The 4,751-nt window shown below is 38.5% G+C and overlaps 1 protein-coding gene across 6 annotated transcripts in view; it reads right to left on the bottom strand.

Annotated features, from left to right (window-relative positions):
* MAPK10 (mitogen-activated protein kinase 10) overlaps positions 1-4,751 on the bottom strand; it is a 305,526-nt gene that overhangs the window by 196,714 nt on the left and 104,061 nt on the right. The gene's annotated exons all lie outside the window — the stretch shown is intronic.

The raw sequence follows: 4,751 nt of genomic DNA, 5'->3' as shown, positions 1-4,751 counted from the left end.
TTCTTTTAAGTACATGTATTGTTTCTTTTAATGTTGTGAGCTGATCGGCTCCCATTTCTGGGAAAGAAGCAGGAGAATAACAACAACAACAACATCTGTGAACATGCATATATTTGTAAGAAAATCAAATTAGATTGCATCACCAAGCATGAAAAAAATCATATTTTTGTGGGTGTTTCAGGCTATGTGGCCATGTTTCTAGAAGTGTTTATTCCTGACGTTTCGCCAGCAATCTGTGATGGCATCTTCCCTGAAGATGCCAGCCACAGATGTTGGTGAAACGTCAGGAATAAACTTTCTAGAACATGGCCACATAGTCCCGAAAACCCACAAAAAAAATATGAGGCCGGCCATGAAAGACTTTGACTTCACATGAAAAAATTCCTTCATCATTTAATTAGATGAGTAAATCCAGCTTCTTCATCCTTTTCTTCTAGTTAAAGAAGATTTAGGAATACTGTGCACACTAAACTACCTAACACACATTTTCATGAGCTTTCAGTTGTACTGTAGTCAAATGAATCTCCACTAGGCTGAAAGGCTCTTGCTTCTAAGGCAAAAGAAGCAGCTAGATAGCTCAGAAACAGGCCATGTGTTAATCCTAGCTATCTGGTCCAAGCCATGTGGCTGAGGTTTGGTATATTTATTTACAGTCCGTCCTCGCCTACGCGGGGATCCGTTCCGGATCCCTCCGCGTAGGAAGAGACATATAATGGGACTTTAGCTTCCATGGATTTTGGTATCCACAGGGGTTCCTGGAACCAAATCACAGCACATACCAAGGGCCCACTGTACATGAGTCATGGCCTAACCTAATCAATGGGGGAGGATGGTGCAGATTGTATCTTAACAATATCTAGGTCACTGGGCATGGAGGTTGTATCTTTACAACAGCTAGATATCACAACCAAGGACCTATGGTTTATGATTTATGATTTAAGAATCATGAGTAGGTGAGTGATGGCACAGCCTGGCCACATAGGCAATAGATCTAGGCCACAGATCTCTCTCATTATAAGCACATGAGTGAACTATTGTCCCCATCAGACCCAGACAATCTGGCCAACAGTCAAAAGAGATTGAAGATGTAACTTGACAACATCTTGAGGGCCACAGATTTCCCCAGCCCAGTCTTAGACCATTTTTTTTTGCCTGTTATTTTTATTGTTGTAATATGTTTATATTTTATAATGTTTTATTGTACCGTTGTTTTTAATCTTGTTGTAAGCCGCCCTGATCGCAGGAAGGAGCGGGATAAACATAAAAACTTTATTTATTTATTTATAATATGTATAAGAACTATAAGTACATGAGTGATTTCCCTTTTCCTTTCTGTGATGGTCTAAGATCAAAAAGGACATTCTTTCTTACTGTCCTCTGAACCTGCACCTGATTTCCCACTCTGTTATTTTATTAACAGCCAAATAAATATACAGTGTATAGCCAAATAAAATGTAACAAAAGTTTCAAAAAAGCATCAAAAGAAAAAAAATCCTGAGGTAGTCTAAATGTGCAAGTCTATTTGCGCATTTCAAAGCAAAGAAAACAATTCTATGTACAATGACAGTTCAAATTACAAAAAAGAAAATATATAGTTTTATACCTTAAGACAGCATTAAGTGCCTGAGCTGCCTTAAGTTCTTTGGACAGGATAAGCATTTACAGATGCCTTGACTCATTAAACTGTCATAATCTTTTAAGCCATTTTAAAGCCCAAACCTTCCAAGCACATCAAGACCTGTAGTCAGAGGAATGCAGTACATTTTGGGAAAATTTTAAAAAACAAAACAAAAGCATTACTTTCTCCAGTATGTTCAAGATATAAAAATGGAAGTAGTCATTTCATACCACACAGTTATTAGCATTTGAAACCCACAACCACCCAATGTGGTGGTAGCATCTAGCTTAGATGACTTCAAAAGGAAATGACAAAATTCACAGAGTAAGATAGACTTACCAATGGCTTTTAGCCATGACGACAAATGCAACTAGCATCCTGTATTGAGACAGGGTTGCTAGGCCCCCAGGCCATGGATTAAGCCTCAGGGAATCAATGTTTCTGTAGGTCTCCAGTTAGGGAGGCAACAGTCAGCCCTTAGTATCCCAGATTCAGGATCTCAGTCTCCTTTGACAGAGAATTCCAGAGTCTGGGAGCAGTCACTGAAAAATACCTTATGTCCGCTCCAGATGCACCTCTAATAGTGGCAAGAGTAAGAGAAAGATGACTGTGGGTCCTTCCTTCCCTGCCTCCAACACCCAATGCAAAGATTCACTATGATTTACTTCAAGCACTTTCCCAGCAAATAGTGTTTTAAGAGTAACACATGTGCTGACCTGTACTTAGTACGAGGAATCATTTAAGGCAGGAAGAGATTTCTGGGTGATTAATGGTGATAAAGTTGATGGAGGAAAAATTGTAATCAGCAAGGATATAGTGAATCATTAAAATGTTATCACTTGACTTAGCAGAACAGAATGTCTGGAACAATTAGATGGAAGAAAAACCAAAATCTGTAAAAGACATTGAGGTGGGTTAAGGACATGCTGTGTGTACATACAATGAGTATGTATTACTGCACACTTTCCCAAGTACAGTATAAATAGTAGGCAAATCCTACATGCAATTGTTATACACCATTATGTGCCCAGGTGTACAAGGATAAAATACAATGCATTAAGCAGCCCTTAAGCCCTGATTTACTCATGTTCTTTAAGGTTTGATTTTTCTAAAAGGTGCATATACTAGATTATAAACTGTTTTAAGTTATTTTGTTAAATTGTTTAACATGTTAGTGTCTCTACATTTTTAAGGAAAAATCCATTTTGTTTTTACATTCCCCTAATATAGCAGAGTACATAAATGTTTTCATCAATCAAGTTAGTTAGCTGGGGTTCTGAACTTTCGAACACAGACTTTCACACTCACAACAAAGCCTTCTCCATAATATAATAAACTGCCTTATATCAACATTATATATTCTTTCATCTAGCCCAATGGTGTCTACTCTGACTGTCATTGCCTCTGCAAGGTCTGAAGCAGAAATAGGCTTTCCCAACATCTGCTTCACTATTCTTTTGTGTTTTTTAACTGTGATGTTGGGCACTAAGCCTGGGATTTTCTGTATAGAATGTTACCACTGAGCCATGGCTTCTGTCCTATAACAAAACCAAGAATCAACAGAGAACCTGTTAGGATGTTCCAAGAATACTGAAGGAAGAATATGCCATTATCATCTTAAAAGTAAGTCTCAAGTTCATCAAAATCTAGCAGAGATGTGTAAGAAATTCAGTGTGTTGATCAAGCCTATTGTTTGTTTGTTCAATATATTTACACAATCTGCACCTGCCAGATCAAACAAGGAAATGGATTCAATTTGCAGTTAGAAGGCAGTACAATTCTGGCCTAAAGCACATACCAGTAAAGAAAAAAGTCTGTTTGACAAGATATGTATATTTTAAATATGTGCTAAAAACATTACCTACTTTTCTAAGTGGTGCACAGCTCCAGTCACAGCATGTGTTCATTAATGTATATATTAATGAATGCATTTTTTAAAATGCACTTAAAAATCTGTCTAGTGTTTTCACCATTAAAAAAACGTACATGGAACTGACATGGAATGGACTGGGAAGTCGGAAAATGAGGAAATCTGTTGGAAAAGGAGAAAGTCCATGGAGAAAAGAAGAAGTCTGTCCATCCCTAATGTTTAGGTTAGGATCACAAACCCACACACAAGGTATTTGGGGTGTTGTTATTGTGTGCCTTCAGGTTGTTTCTGTCTTAACCCTAAGATGAACATATCATCGGATTTTCTTGTATCCAGGTCACCCATTGTCTTCCTCTGAGGCTGAGGCTGTGTGACTGCCCATGGTCACACCTAGTGGATTTCAGTGAGTGAGCAGGGATTCAACTCCTGGTCTCCAGAGCCATAGTACAACACTCAAATCACCACATCATTAGCATTCTCATTAGCTCCAGCTGGCATTGCCAGTGGTGGGATGTGAGGAAAGTTGTGTCTAAAATATATGTACAGTGTTAAATTGGGGAAGCTTGATATATTTTTTTTTTCTCTTTCAAAATAGAAGGAGAATTTTCTCTGAACTGGAACACGTAAACTTTTATTACACTGGTCCATCACTGACATCTTTCTGAACCAAACAATCCATTCCATAAAATGGTTTCTGAGGAAGAGTGCATCCTCCTACATCCTCCTGAGGATGAAAGTGAATGAGCAGCACTGTGCTGCTGGTGGAAACCAAGGGCATTCCACCACTGTGACATCAATCTTTGGCAGACCATTAGAATCTACAACATTATTTCACCCCACCACACCATGTTTCTTTCCTCAAAGATGTATTGATCATCCCATGCCCTTTTTCACTTGAGTTCCCTTCACCCCATCTCTCTTAGATTTCAAACAAGCCTGTCAAAATCTGCCAAAGGCAGTCAGTGTATTCATATCTCACAATTATTGAGATGGTAGATATACCTGGGGCCATTTTCTCTCCAACATTCACCCAGGCAAGCAAAGAGATGATTTGGGAGAAAGACATGCTGTTTTCAGGGCTTTTTAAAAAAAAGTTAATTGGAAATGTGGGATAGCATGAACATTTACTTTATATAAATGTATGGAACTTGCATTCAACTAGAACAAAATAGGCAATATCTGGGGTCCAGGGGACCACATGGAACCCCTGGGGAGCAGTTCCTGGGTTCAACTTGCTGCTGGGTATTTTAGGTTTTAAAAAAA

The sequence above is a fragment of the Sceloporus undulatus genome, chromosome 5, assembly GCF_019175285.1.
Source record: "Sceloporus undulatus isolate JIND9_A2432 ecotype Alabama chromosome 5, SceUnd_v1.1, whole genome shotgun sequence".
Classification (NCBI taxonomy): Eukaryota; Metazoa; Chordata; class Lepidosauria; order Squamata; family Phrynosomatidae; genus Sceloporus; species Sceloporus undulatus.
Note: the sequence above shows the minus strand (reverse complement) of the source record. Positions and strands in the feature narration are given on the sequence as shown.